Source organism: Rattus norvegicus, chromosome 2 (assembly GCF_036323735.1).
Source record: "Rattus norvegicus strain BN/NHsdMcwi chromosome 2, GRCr8, whole genome shotgun sequence".
In the NCBI taxonomy this organism is placed as follows: Eukaryota; Metazoa; Chordata; class Mammalia; order Rodentia; family Muridae; genus Rattus; species Rattus norvegicus.
The window spans coordinates 7869223-7884766 of NC_086020.1; the positions used below are offsets into that span (position 1 = coordinate 7869223).

The 15544-nt window shown below is 40.8% G+C and overlaps 1 protein-coding gene across 8 annotated transcripts in view; it reads left to right on the forward strand.

The window, feature by feature from the left end:
* Positions 1 to 15544, forward strand: part of Mctp1 (multiple C2 and transmembrane domain containing 1) — a 694629-nt gene that overhangs the window by 70255 nt on the left and 608830 nt on the right. The gene's annotated exons all lie outside the window — the stretch shown is intronic.

Here is a 15544-nt window from a genome sequence, read left to right on the forward strand (position 1 = left end):
CATGGGCTCTGGAGTAAGATACCTGGTTTCTTCTCAACCCTGGAATGCACAGACCTTGGGCAAGCTTCCTTTCTCTGTGATATGGACTCCATAGTAAGACACCTATACTGCATAGTCAAAGGAGTTAGATATTGTTGTTAGGGTTTATATCTCAGCCCGTGCTTGGACAGAACACACCAAGCCAAACTGGAGAAGTTTAATGAGAAGAAGAGGAGAGGAGAGGAGAGGACAGGAGAGGACAAGAGAGGAGAGGAGAGGAGGCTGGCCATGGGCACATGGTGGGAAGGGGGAAGGGGGTTAGAACAGAGAAGGACAAAGAGCAAGAGAGAGAGAAGTAAGAGGGAGAGGAGGGGGCAAGCAGCCCCTTATATAGTCAGGCACAGCTGGCTGTTGCTAGGCAGAGGATACCTGGCTATTGCCAGGTAGCTGCGGGGGGTGGAGCTTAGATGGAATACCAACAATTGTCATTCACATTCTCACACATGCTGAACAGTACTTGTCATGTGGAAATATGGTAAATCTTAAAAGGGTCTCTGCCTGTCTATAAGCTGTTGTACAAGCCATGTGATTGTGTCTGCTATCTGCAGTCTTGGAGCATGGGGTTCACACCTGCAGATCCTGTTGTGACCACGCCAGCTCAGTCAGTCAACAGGTTATCCAGGGCAGAAGTGAGGATTAAAAAGGAAAAAAGACAATTAGACAACATTTAACATGACTACAGCCAGTTCTGAGGCTGAAGCAGATTTATTTTTCCAATCTGCTTTTATACCACTTTAATTACATGCAGAATAAGATCAGTTGAGTCAAGGAACAAGCAAGACAATAAGCAAAATTTTGTAAACACCTTTCTAGGGGCTAATTAGGATGACCAAGACAAAAGGACTGCCACACAGGTTTCTGCTGAGCCTGCTCTGAGTTTTTCATTAACTCAAATGTAAATGTTCCTAATCTGGGCATATTTCTTGAGTCCAGGCCCAAAGTCAGATTCCTGCTTCGAGCTTATTTCTTTTGTCCTGGTAATGTCAAATTCTCGCCAAGTGTCTAGAAGCAAGTAGCCCCAAAATGCTCTCAACACTGTTGCTTTCCCTTTTAATGGCAGGGGGACAATGACTAGTGTGGTGGTGAACAGAGCTGGGTGAATGTATTGGGAGAGGAATGGAGAAAGATATGCAGGAGCCGTTTCCTGGGGAAGCAAGACTTCCCAAGTGAGCATGCCCTGTCTCCTGGTAAGTCTTTTTCCATGCTCAAGTTGGGGAAACTTGCCTGCCCTGTTATCGGTCAGCTCCTGATAGCCTCAAAATTTCTTGGGCCTCTTGGCTCCCATTTTCTTGAAGCACATCGGAGCCCTGAGCTGCGTGTCTGTTTTCCACTGTCTGCTCCCACCTTGCTAACAATCAGCTTGAGGTTTGTTTTCTAGCCAATAGCAAGCTCACTTGCTTGTCTTGTTGTTGCTGCTATTGTTCTTTTCTTCCTCATCTTCCTCCTCCTCCTTCTAGATGTTCCTTTGGGAACATTTTTTTAATTATGTTTTTCTACTGTTCAAAAAATTAGATCACCATCATTTTCTTTCTTTTTCCTTAGTTCCTTTTGAGACGTTCATACACTACATTTTGACTGTATCAGCCTGACTCCTCTAGTTCCTCTGAGGTCTACTCTGCTCTTGCTTCCCTAGCCACCCAAATTTGCTCCCTGTCATTTCCCCAGCAAGTACAACCAATGTGGGCCATATGCTCTTGGATATGTGTTCCCCCACCAAGGGCTAGCCCCTTAACGTGAGTCAGCTGCCCCTCTCCCATTAGTTGTCAAGAGGTCCCCATACAGGGGTAGAACTTCACGCCTATCTTTGCTATGCATATTGGGATCATATCTAGCTTGAGCCTGCATAGATCTTATGCATGCTGTTGCAACAGTCTCTCTAGGTTTTGACCCTTTGCTTTAACTCCTATAATAACAATTTCTCTAATCTTATAATTCCTCTCTTTTCTATTTGTTTCCTTATTCTGTAGTTTCTATAATATTTTCCATATTTTTAATGCTTGCTTATTCTGTCTGCCTCACTCCACTGCAATACTTAGGAACTAGAGGCAGCTGCAAAGTGCTTTCCACAATATCTTATGTTTTAAGTACGTATTTGAAAGAGAAATAATTTGGTCTTGCATTTTTTGAGCTCATGAAGCATGTATTTTATACCTTACATTTCTTTGAAACAAAGCTTTGTTATTTGATAGTGTCAATATAGGTGTGTTCTATGTCCTTACTAGGTTCTCCATCTAAAGGCAGGTCTATAGACATAGTCCATTATCATTTCTAATATCTAGTGGTCTGTTAGCCTCCTACGCATACCAGAGAACACCATCTAGTCCATGGCAAGGTTTGCTCTTGCTCTCATCAACACTTTTTCAGGGCATAACTTTGAGGAGCTGTTATGTTATCAACCCACTAATTCCCTTCTGCTTTACAGGTTTGGAGGTAAGACAGAAAGAAAAGAGCTGAGGAGGAGAAAAATACAGTGGCTCCTAATAAAGTAGAATTTCCACATGAAAATAGGCAGAATCAAGCTTTCTGAGATTGAACCCTCCAGTTTATAAAGTGTTAATTTCTCACTTTTTTCTAAAGTAATTAAATGAATCTGATTAAATTTGTTTTGCTGAATTCCAAACATGAACTCAGTGTGTTTGCATGAGAGACAGGCAAGCACAGACATGCAGACATAGGCTGGCAGGCATAGACAGGAAGACAGGTGCAGGCAGGCACAGACAGGCAGATAGGCAAAGGAAAGCCCAGGTAGGCAGAGGTAGGCAGGCCCAGGCAGGCAAACAGGCAGGAGTTGGGGGCACATGTAGGCAGTCAGGCACAGGCAAGCAGGCACAGGTAGGAAAGCAGGCAGACAGGCAGGTATAGACCCATACACAGGCAGGCACAGACAGGCAGGCATAGGTTGACAGGCAGACAGGCAGGTCCAGATCCAGACACAGGCATAGATGGACAGACAGACAGGCAGGCACAGACACAGCAAGGCACAGTATCTTAGAGAACACCTGCTGTATCCCTTCTCCCCTGCACTTGCTAACCTCATCCATGAGTAGACTAATATTTCATTATACTTTTTTAGTCTACTGTTTGTCTGAACTTTCATAGTTGCTTTGTCTTAGAGAATGGAATGTTCTTTTTGTCCTTACTTCAAAAATGACATTAAATTAGTTTTTCTTTTGTTTCAATCTCATTTTGATATGAGAATATTATGAACTGTAACTACTATGCAAAAGCATGTTTTTAGATTGGAATTTTGTTCTGGAAAGGTATGTCTTTATTTTAAAAGTAAACATTTTCACAAAAAGAAACAAAACCTCTAATCTATAAAAGTTATAGATAAATAAATAGAAAATGATATAAATAAAGCCCCATAGACACTAGACAATGGAACCTAGCAATTTATTGTTTCTTTTGTATATAGTAATTATTTTTTTATTTTTATTGGCTATTTTATTTATTTGTTATCCCCTTCCCAGTTTTCCCTCCACAAACCCTCTATCCATCCCCTGCTGCTATGAGGGTGCTCTCCCACCCACACACCTCAGTACCCTAGGATTCCCCTAATCTCAGTCATCAAGTCTCCACAGAACCAAGGGGCTCCCCTCCAACTGATGCTAGATAAGGTCATCCTTTACTACATATGTAGCTGGAGCCATGGGTCCCTCTATGTGTACTCTTTGTTGGTTCTTTAGTCCCTGGGAACCTTAGGGCGGGGGGGGGGGTGGGTCCTGATTTTCTGGTTGGTTGATATTGTTGTTCTTCCTATGGGGTTGCACCCCTTCAGCTCCTTTAGTCTTTCCCCTAAATCCTACTGCATTGGGGTCCCAGTGCTTAGTTCAATGTTTGACTGCATCTGCATCTGTATTAGTCAGGCTCTGACCGAGCCTCTAAGGGGACAGCTATAACAGGCTGCTGTCAACAAACACTTCTTGTCATCAGCAATAGTGTCTGAGTTTGGTATCTGCAGATGGGATGGATCTCTAGGTGGGACAGTCTCTGAATGGCCTTTCCTTCAGTCTCTACTACACTCTTTATCCCTATATTTCCTTTTGACATGAGCAAAAGAGAAGAAAAATCAAGATTTTCTTCAGGAGTAGAAAAGTAGAAGATCACTAGTTCCTAGGAGTGCACTTTAGATTCCATAGGGAGTAGCTAGGACTGGCTGCTGGCTTCTGAGTTTCCTTCCTGTATACATAGTTGTGTTATAGTGGTTGTTCAGTTTCCTCTTTTTTTTTTTTTTTGGTTCTTTTTTTTTTTTTGGAGCTGGGGACCGAACCCAGGGCCTTGCGCTTCCTAGGTAAGCGCTCTACCACTGAGCTAAATCCCCAGCCCCAGTTTCCTCTTTATTAGAGTCTAATCTCCTAGCTTTTCTGCAGATGCAAAGCTGCTGACTTTTAAAACAATGAATAAAAAGTCTATATGAGTTATAAAGCTTCTCTTCATGTTATTTTGCCAAATGGGTAGCCCACAGGGTATTCTTTGGTGTTGTTTCAATGCAATGCTTGTCCAAGACAAGAAGAAATGACAGAAAAGAGAAACATTGGCTCTCAACAATTAAGTTTGTATTTACATGATTTGGCTCTGATTTGAACAAAGTAGAATTTTAAAAAATAGCAATAAGAGGAGGCTTTTTATCCATATACATACTAGAATCTAGACGACAGGTCAAAGAGGTAAGGGGAAAGAGAGCAGAGAAGAGGAAAGGCTAGGGGATAGAATCGTGACTAAAACAATGAAGAGGAAGCAGGGTCTCCACAACCTATGAATTCAGGAGTGACATTTAGAAGGCAGCAGCCAGCACTAGTCCCTGTGGAATCTAATGTGAAGACAGAGGGGACACATTTCTCCCACTTGAACCTGAGGCATTTACGACTTCTCAGAAGATTAATGACAGTTCAGCAGTGTGAAAATACACAGCCATAAGTGTGTATCTGTGCATGTATTGTGCTTTAAAGCTTTTGCTGTTAGCTATGGGAGGATGTACACAGTTGTGGGCAGCTAATCCTTTTAGTACCTTAAAGTTTCTTGGATGGTATCAAATCCCAGGTCCACAACCCTCTCTACTTTCAGTTGTGTTGTCACACTTGCCATGAAAATGTGTGGTGGGAAAGTAGATGAACTAACTATCCAAACTCTGCCTTTATTGCTGAGTGTGAGTGCAGGGAATGAATAGGCTGGTGGCTGTGATGTTTTCAGAAGGTTTTAAAATAGTAGCCAATGAGTAGATTGTCAGTGCTATTAATAGTAGATTGAGTCTACAGACAAGACAGTGGAAATTTAGCATGCAAGAACTCATTATTCCTCTAGAATGAGAAACCACTCAGCTATTTTTGCACACTTATCTGAGAAACAAAGACATCTTTCCGTTTATAAGTTCCCTAATTGATGGGTTTAATTTTGAAGTTTAGTTGCTATTTCCACCAAAAGCCTGTAACTGCCTTTGCTGGTCTTCAGGGACAGGTTCTGACCCATGTTCCATTCAGGAGCACGGTCTTTTGTATGCTTCATCAGGGACAGGTTCTGACCCATGTTCCATTCAGGAGCACGGTCTTTTGTATGCTTCATCAGGGACAGGTTCTGACCCATGTTCCATTCAGGAGCACGGTCTTTTGTATGCTTCATCAGGGACAGGTTCTGACCCATGTTCCATCCAGGAATAGGTTCTGATATGTATTCCATTCAGGAGCGAATTCTGATTCATGTGCCCACCATTTATTAGTTCTGTGAACTTAAACAAGTCATTTAAACCTTTTGGCCTAAAACAAAGAGACAATAATTAGTTCTCATGAAATTGTCATGGAATTGTCATAGTTATGCCTAACAGGTTAGAGCTTGTCACATGGGAATGAAGGTAGCTAATGATTTGCATCGAGACTGTTCATATAATTCTCTTCTCACCTGTGACTGGAAGGAAACAGTCATCTGTTTTGACACAGATGCATCCAAGCATGAATTCACATTTAGACTGGATTCCATTGAATCTGACCTGCTGACAGGCATGATTTGTAATAAGTTTGCTCAGGAAACCTAGGGTGAGAATAGGAAGGCATGGCATGAAAGAATGTGATCCTGGCGAGGGTGTGATTGTGTCCTTAGTCACTGTTCATTTGCTGTGATGAGACACCATGACCAAGGAAACTCTTATAAAAGAAAACATTCAATTGGGAGTTTACTTACAGCTTTAGAGAACTAGTTCAACATCATCACAGTGGAAATCACTGAATTTTCATGAATTGGTATGATGGTAGAATGATGCTGGCTAGAGCAGTAGCTGAGACTTTACATTCTGATCTACAGGAATGGGTCAGAGGGATGGAAAGGAGATGGAAAGAGAGAGATGGAGGAGGAGCTGGACTTGGTTGGTTATCATGTCAAGCCAGGAGAGGAAGAGAGGAAGAGAGAGAGAGAGAGAGAGAGAGAGAGAGAGAAAGAGTGGAAGGAAGAGCGGAAGAGTGAGAGTGAGGAAGAAGAGTGAGAGACTCCTGTAGCTTTATTCACCACTTATATACCCAAGTCTCCAGGTAGAAAATATCTGGGAAGGACAGTGGGAAACCCTGGCTCGTGACTACCTGGCTAGTGACTTCGGTAACAAAAGACTGACTAGGAGACCTGAATTAATTAGGGAGAAATCCCAGAAGACCAGCCTAAATCTCAAGGATAAAGGCTGAGGAAGTAAAAGGCAGAAGTAAATTGACCACCACCCAGGTGTGGTCTAGGTGTGTCGGTTCCACATGCATCAGCCGGGCTCAGCAGAGGCCATGCAGTGGAGACACTGGGTGTTTACTACTTGGTCTTTTCTTCCTGTGGCGTAAATACATGGGAGAGGCCTCTGTCCAACAATCCCATGACTTCTTAACTGTGGCCATGCAGTTACAAAACAGCCAGGCCCAAATCCAATATGGCACTACACACCCCAGCTACATACCTACTAGTGGAATTTCTAGATAATGTAATTCTGTGTTTAAGGTTTTGAGAAACCCTCAGCTAATCTCCAAAGCAGATAAGCCATACTTCATCTTTACCAACAGTGAATGATGATCTCGACATTTATTACTTGTCTTCTTGATAACAACACATTAATAACTGTGAGAATCTCACTGCAGTATTTATTTGCATTTCATGATGAAAATTAGTTTGTGTTCTTTTTTTCAAGTGATTTCAGCCATTTACATGAACTCTGAGAAATGTCTGTTTATATTTTTATTGGTTCATTTGTCTTTTGTGATTTATGTTTAATCGTTCATTTATAAATATCTTTTACTCATTCTAGGTGCAAGTCCTTTATAAAATATGGTATGTATTACATCATGGGCCAGCCTTTTAAAACTCTGGTTTGTGGCACTTTGTCTGGCTTTGGGATTGATCTGATTGGGGCAATAGAGAGTGAAGGAATGACTGACGCATGTACAGAAAGGTGGGGTTGGGTGGACTGTGTTCTTTGATGCTGATGCAGGAGTAGCCTGGAAATGCAGCATGTTTACTGTGTGCAGCTGAGTAAGGAGTTAGTTTAGGTAACCTTGACAGTAGGTCTCTGAAAGGGAGCAGTCTCAAGTTGTGTTTGATACTTTTATACATAGCATTAATGTCCCTGCTCAGATCCAGGGAAAGCCTTGTCATTTCCATGAGTTTGAAGTACTAGGATCTTTGACATGGCTGTGCTCATGTTATGAATGTTCATTCAAAGAAGGAAACACTCATTCCCACACTAGTCACTCTAAGTGGCCTGTTGTTGTAAAAGTATAAAAATAAAAAAAGTATGATTGTCTTTTATCCCTCTAGGTCCGCCACCTCAGTGCCCCAAGATATCTGCTAGATATCTTGGCAGAAACACATCCCAGCCGCACACTTTCCAACACTCAAATCATCACATAAAAGACCACACATCATAATAATCTTTGACCCAAATTGATAAGATATAATTGCCCACTTAAACATACAAAGCTTGGTGCCATCCATCCCTTGAGAACATTAATAACAACCTGTAAATACACAGAGCAGAATCTTAACATCACCTACCATCTTGTCCTGCCATGGCTTCTCTGCCCCTCTCTCCCTCCTGTCTCTTCCTTTCTCTTTTCGGCTCCTCCTCTTCCTTCAAACTTCTCTCCCACCCATCCTTCCTTCTCCTCCAATGACAGGCCTCCTTCTAGCCCATACCTGCCCCTCACCTGTACTTTACAAATTCAGTGGGGAGGTGGTTCTGGTGAAGTCACCTGAGTTCTGAGTAGTGACTAGGGAGCTGTCCTCGGGGCAGTGGAATTAGCATCAAAATACGGATAACTTCAGGGCAAACCACAACAGAGGCCAGATCCCACAGATAAGAGAAAGCTTCCTTCCTTCTATGCCTCTGTCCCCTGCTCTGCTCCTGTTTATCTCTGGGACTGATAAAGGCTTCACAGTTTCTCATTTGTGGTCCTCCTTGGAATAGAAATGGTTCCAGACTAAGCCATGGGGTGGAAAAATTTCCTCTAGCCATGAAAGTATGTAAAAGTCACCTATTTTCTTCAGGGAATTCCTTGACCTTTCCCTATGTCCTACACCTGTCATCCTGGCCTCATAGCCATCTTTCTTTTACTTTTTTACTTTAAGCACTCTCTCTGTGTGTCTCTTTCTCTCTGTCTTTCTTTCTCTCTGCCTGTCTCTCTCTGTCTCTCTGTCTCTGTGTCTCTGTCTCTCTGTCTCTGTCTCTGTCTCTCTCTTGGGTTTTGTTTATTTGTTTGTTTTTGATAAAGATTCTCTCTGTAGCCCTGGCTGTCCTGGAAGTCTTGTAGATCAGGCTGCCTTGAATTCAGAGTTCTCCCTACCTCTGCCTCCTGAGTGTTGAGACTAAAGATGTGCACCACAACTGCCTGTCTAAGCTTTTGTTTGTAATCTTGTTTCTCTTAAGGTTTTGAAGGAACTCTTACTCTTTAGGCTCTATTCATTCTATGTACTGTCCCTTTGAAATGTTCTCTCACCTCAAGGACCAATCATGATCTTGAGTCCATTTCTTCTAGTAAAACTCATATCTGAAGAGTAATTTTGTGCAATACCCATTCCTGACAAAATTTACGTTTTCTCCTACCCAGTGGTTTTTTTTTTCCTGATAAAATCTTTAGAGCATAAAGGATTTTGAATTGGATGAAGGTCAGGTTTCATCTGTTTTGGGGTATATGGAGTCGTGTGTATACAAAATCTAATTCAAAGTCATGAGGGCTTGTAGCTATGTTTTATTCTAAGGATGGTTAGAAATGTAACTCTTACAAGCACGAAGTCGAGTTTTAGTGTTTTCATTCAAAACTTTTTTGTTTTTCGAAAAATCTATTACAGGAAAACTAGAAAACTATTTTACATCATTTCCTCCCCTTCTTTCTACTCCAGGTCCTTCCATGACTCTCCAACTCCCTCTCAGATTCATGACCTCTTCTTTAATTACTTTACACACACACACACACACACACACACACACACACACACACACACACACACACACCTGTAGAAGTAGCCAATTAAATACTTAAATCGATTCTTGTAGCAGCATGTTCCTTGTTTCTTGCCTCAATGTTCTGGGTTCCCTAATGAAGCACACACACACCTTTATATTTTGATATGCCTAAAACAGTTCAGTGACTGGTTCAACACCTCCATGTGGCTAATCCACCTCCCTCCGATATTCCTGAGTTATTACTTAGTAAATCCTATATTCCATCTTGACTGCCCTGGACCCAGATGTGCAGCCCACTTGGGCTGCTCTCCCCTGGCTCCTACATGGCCACTATGCTCTTTGTCCTGCACCTTTTCAGGCATGGTATCTTTCTTCTTATCCAAGCATGGCAGATCTCCTTCTCCCTAGGTCCCTTGCCCAGGAATCCTAACATCCCACCTCTGTCTGCCCTTCCCAGCCATTGGCTTCCAGAAACTTTACCAATCAGAACCAACTGAGGTCACAGTCCCTCAGTGTCTTATGTGTGGATGTATGGATTCTCGCAAAACAATTTCAGAGACCCAAATTAACATAATACAAGCATTCATACACAGCACCTGCTGAGTCCATTAAGCTATATTTGTTGTGTATATGTGTGTATTGGGCAGAGCACTTTAGACTGTATCAGGGACTGAGTCCTTGGAGAGAACTCTCTCTCTCTCTCTCTCTCTCTCTCTCTCATTCTCTCTCTCTCTCTCTCTCTCTCTCTCTCTCTCTCTCATTCTCTCTCTCTCTCTCTCTCTCTCTCTCTCTCTCTCTCTCTCTTTCTCTCTCTCTCTCTCTCTCCAGCCATTAATTACCTGTAGCTTTTGATGCACAAGTGGAACCTTGTGAATCCCCTCATCCATGTTGTCATGTCAGCCTGTCCTGTCATTGTGCTGGTCTTGTTTAGCTAACTGTGTTGTTGTGATATCATGGGTACAGCTTCCCCCATTTGTCTAGAAATTGTTATCTAGCATCAGCTGTCCCTGCCCCCATGTTTTTAGAGTTTTCTTTACCATCTTCTAAATGTTTTCTTAAGCCTTAGGTGTAGGTGTTGTATTGTAGATGTATCATTTAGAAATAGGCACCAGAGTCAGTTACTCTCTGCATTTTGCTGAGCTATGGATCACTATAATAGTCTTCATTCTTTGATAAAAGTCATCTTAGTTAATGGTTATTGCTTAGTTAGTGTCTTATTGCTGTGATAAAACATCACTAAAAGTAACTTGGGGAGGAAAGGGTTTATGTCATCTCATACTTCCATATCACATCCCCCACCAAAGGAACTCAGAGCAGGAACTCAGGGCAGCACTTGGAGGTGGGAATTGATTGATGCAGAGGTCATGGAGAATTACTGCTTACTACTTGCTCCCCATGACTTATTCAGTCTGCTTTCTTATACATTTCAAGACTACTTGCCCAGGATTGGCACTGCTCACAGTGAGCTGAGTCCACAGCCAGCCTTCCTAACATAACACCTCCTAAATGCATATTTTATCTTTGCTGCCCTGGCTCTTTCTGGGTGGCCCGTAATGCTTCTGGTCAGTTCTTCCAGAGATTGCTCTCCTTTTTGTACCTACTTTTTGGCCATTATACCTTCCTGTTCCTTCTAGGATTGGTCTATCCTACCCCTTCTCATGGTGGACCCTCTCTCCTTCCTGAGTTCTTCCCCTAGAAACCTAGAAGTACTGCCTTTTTCATTCTGCTCAACCATTGACCATTGGCTCTTCATTGATCAATCAAAAACCAACTGGAGACAGGGACCTCCAGTGTTTGGGCATACACATTCCCAATTTTGGGGGCCAAATTAAAACAAAGCATTAGAACCAATTCCCAACATCCTCCCACATCAATTATTAATCTAATAAAATGCCCCATAGTCTTGCCTATAGGTGACATTTTCTCAATTGACATTTTCTTTTCCCAAATGACTATAGCTTGTGTCAAGTTGACAAAACACTAGCCAGCACACTAACACTAGTGAAAGCTATTCTTATCTGTTGGTCATAAATATTTTTATTATGTGCTGTTAAGAATGTGTTTAACACATTATTAGAGAACCTGTAAACTGCCATTTTCCTAAGCCAATTTTAAACTATATTTTAGAGTCATTAATTTTATGTGGGTAATTAGTTTTCCCAGGACAATGGTTAGAAAGACTACTTTTACCTTTGAATTTTCCTAACTCACCAGTAAAAAAATTTAATTGACCATAAATGTGAGGATTTATTTATAGATTCTCAATTCTAAACTACCATAATTATTAAATCTTTATGACAAGTTTTTAATATTTGTAAAGGAGAAGGACTTCAAATTTCTTGTTCTTTTTCTAAATTGTTTTTCATACTTGGGGTCCTTATAATTTCCACAGAAGGTTTAGGAACAGGACTTTGATAATGATTGTGTAAAATAAAGCTTGGAGGATGATTCCATATAAGTGGCATTAATGCTTCTGACTCCTAAACATGAGATATCTTGTTTATTTAGGCCTACATAAAATTTTCTAAAACATCATAGAGTTTTCAGAGTGTACAATTTGTTCTTTTTTTTTTTTTGATAAGTTTTTATTTTTTAATTCCAGGCTCTTTAAGTGTTCCCATTGTGATTATCTAGGAATCTAGTTAGATTTTACATATTAATGTTGTATTTTGCAATTTTGATAAATTTATTCATTTTAATTGTTTTGCAGCAAATTCCTTCAGATGTCTGTTTTCAATATGTCATTTTCAAACAGAGATTATGTAATTTCTTTCCCATCTGGGTAATTTATTTTATTTTCCATTTGTGTCCCTGACAAAAGCCTACAGTACAAAGCTGACTGGAAGGAAGAGGGCAGACACAGATCCTCTCTTGTTAGTGATCATCCCTTTTAGTCTGACTCACTGGCTGTTTCTTTCCAGGCTTAATCTGGAATGCCATCCCTTCTTTTCTACACAAATGTGGGGAATCCTTCCTAATTCTCGAAGACCAGTTTAAATGCCTGTTCTCAATAGTAAATATGGGACATTCTGCCAATTGAGAAGGAAAAGTGAATTTTCCCATGCAGTGAAATGAACCTTTTGTCAAGATGTCATGTTAAGTGAGAGCTGAGGATTGATGAATTTTGTATAGTTATTAATTTTGCCTAAGATTTTCTTATCAAATAGTAAAACTATTAGATTTTCTCTTTAGTCAGAGAATTTAACTGTTTTGCTAGATTTTTTTAACTTATGCATTCATTCACATACTAATCAAATGGACTTTCTTAAATGACATGTATCTATGCTAATTTATAAGATATATAAGTAAAATTGAAATATATTATTCATGCATTTGAAGTTTTTAGAAAAAATAATATAATGTTTTCTTGTTCAGATTGGAAGCCCAAGTATGTACAGCAGATTCTCTTCACTGTAACATATATGCACAGTATTGGCATGTTACATTCATTAGAGTTAGAAAAATAGAGATACAAAATCTTAAAGAAAGTATAGCCTTCTCTTCACAATAACTGGTATAGTTTATGATTCATAAACATAAATGGTTACAAGATATTACTATGTACTTTAGGAAAGATAAAATTATGAAAGAGGGATGAACAGAAAATTTTCCTTGTTAAAATATATCTTAGGAAACAAAAACAATTAAAAATTAAAATTATTATATCTGAGAGATTTGAAGCTTATCGTATACATAGAATCAGCTGAACTTGGTATGGTAAGATAAACGGAGAGAATAATCTGAAAGTTAAATGTACAGTTACCAAAATAAATTAAATGTCTGAATTAAATGAAGTAAGAGTCTGGAAAATCCCCACAGGAATGAATAATTTCTTAGGACCCCTATAGAAATGACTACAAACCTGGTGGTGATTGAAACTGCCAAGGGTTTGTTGTATGGTTCTTCTAGGGGCTGGTAGTGGGAGTTCAAGTTGTCAGCAGTGTTTGATCCTTCTGGAAGCCCTCAAGAGCATCTACCTCATGCCTTGCCACATCTTTATGGCCACTGAAAGACTTTGATACCCTTGATTAGAAGATGTACCACTGTGACACATGTCTCCTCCTTCAGCAGCATCCCCTATGCTGGAATGTCTGTTTCTCTTTGCTCATAAGAACTTGCTATTTAGGCAACATCCACTATAACCCTTTGTGATCTCATTAAAAGAATCCTAATTTCAATGACACCAGTGAATACCCATATTAGAAAGCAATGCCACAATTTTGGGTTCTGAATAGGTATCTTTAGGTAGCCACCATCACCTATGTGTTACTCTAGAAACACATCAATAGAATGGGAAGCTTGAGAGCAAATGAGCTTAAGGACCCAAAGCATAAATCCAGTGACTCAACACTTTCAGGCCCCTTAGACAATGAAGTGGAATGAATTCAGATTTACCAAAATGTAAGTGATCTAGTCATGATCATGGGACTTTTATCTAGGGTTTCAAGGCAAAAAGTAGGTGCAAGGAAGGAGGGGAAAGAAACAATGAAATAAAAGAAAAGTTTTGTAAGCTTAAGCAGGATTACTTGTTGATTGTTAAAGAATTCAGTAGTACCGACCATGATAAATCAACACAGCACAACCAATACAGGAAAAAATCCTTGGCATATTCCAAGGAGAATTACTCTACTCAAAGAAAAACTTTTAGAGAAAATGGTTCATTTATAAAGAAATGTCACAAATATAAATCAATTTTCTCTTCTTATTATTATAGAATAGCAATGATTTAGCTATGAGAAAAAACATAGTTTTGATGAGCTAAAATAAAATAACTCCACTTGTGTTTCCTAGGAAATGAAACTGAGGGAGCTGTCAGGGTGAAAACCTGTCTCCTTTCTATATTTTGGTACTTTAAAGGATTATCTTTATAACTTAAACATTAAATGTGAGTTTTGAAAAGCACCTTGAAAATTTCAGTTCTGATTGAGCAGGCTTTGTGTGATGTCTGGTGGGATGCCTCCTGTGAAGTCTGCTGTGATGCATCATGTGAAGTCTGGTGTAATATGTGGTGTGATGCCTTGTGTGATGTCTGGTGCGATGCCTCATGTGATATCTGGTGTGATGCCTAATTGAAGTCTGGTGTGATATTTGGTATAATGCCTTGCATGATGTCTGATGTGTCTGTCTGCCTTTCTTTCTCTCTCTCTCTCTCTCTCTCTCTCTTTCTTTCTTTCTTTCTTTCTTTCTTTCTACTTTTTATTTTTTTTTGGTGTCTTTTTTTTTATTGAATATTTTTTATTTACCTTTCAAATGTTATTCCCTCTCCTGGTTTCCCATCTATAAGCTGCCTATTCCCCTCCCCCTCCCCCATTCTTCTGTAAGAATGTTCCCCCTCCCAAACCACCCCTTCCTTCCCGCATCTCCACAGAACTGGGCTCTGATGATGTCAAGTAGTCTTAGTTTCTGTTGCTTAGGTTCTTGTGCTTGCCTCTCCCCATCAGGTTGTTTCTGGTGTTAGCTTGTCTGGCTGTCTCTGACTGTGGCTTAACCCTCCTTTAAGCCTGTGTGTCAGCACTCCTGTTTTCTTTCTGGGGGATCTGGGTATAGTGAGCTGTGTGACTGTGTCAACTCCAGGTGCAGGCAGAGACTGGAAGGGGCCTGTCCCAGACTGCTCCTGGGTTTGTGTATCCTGAGGGCACAGAGAGTACTAGGTGGGTTCCTCTTGGGTCAGGAATGTGAGCAGTAGTTTTCTCCTCCTAGCTTTCAGGATTGTCCGAACTTCTAGAGTCTAGATCTCTCCCCAATGAGATTTAGGTATAGTGAGCTGGGGGACCTGTTCAGCTCAAGGAGCAGGCAAAAACTGGGAGGTTCCTGCCCCTGACTGCTCCTAGGTTCCTGTATTCAGAGGGCACAGAGGGCTGTAGGTGGGTTCCTCTTGGGCCAGGAATATGAGCAGAAGTGGCAGTCTCTCCTGAGCTATCAGGATTGTCAGCATTTCTGAGGGTACAGCTCTTTGCCCCATGGGATTTGGGTACAGAGAACTGCGGGACTAGTTAGTTCAGCTCCGGAAGTGTCCTGTCCCAGACTGCTCCTGCCTTTGTGTGTTCTGCGGCTACCAGTTAGGTTCCTTAAAGCAGAAGAGTAGGT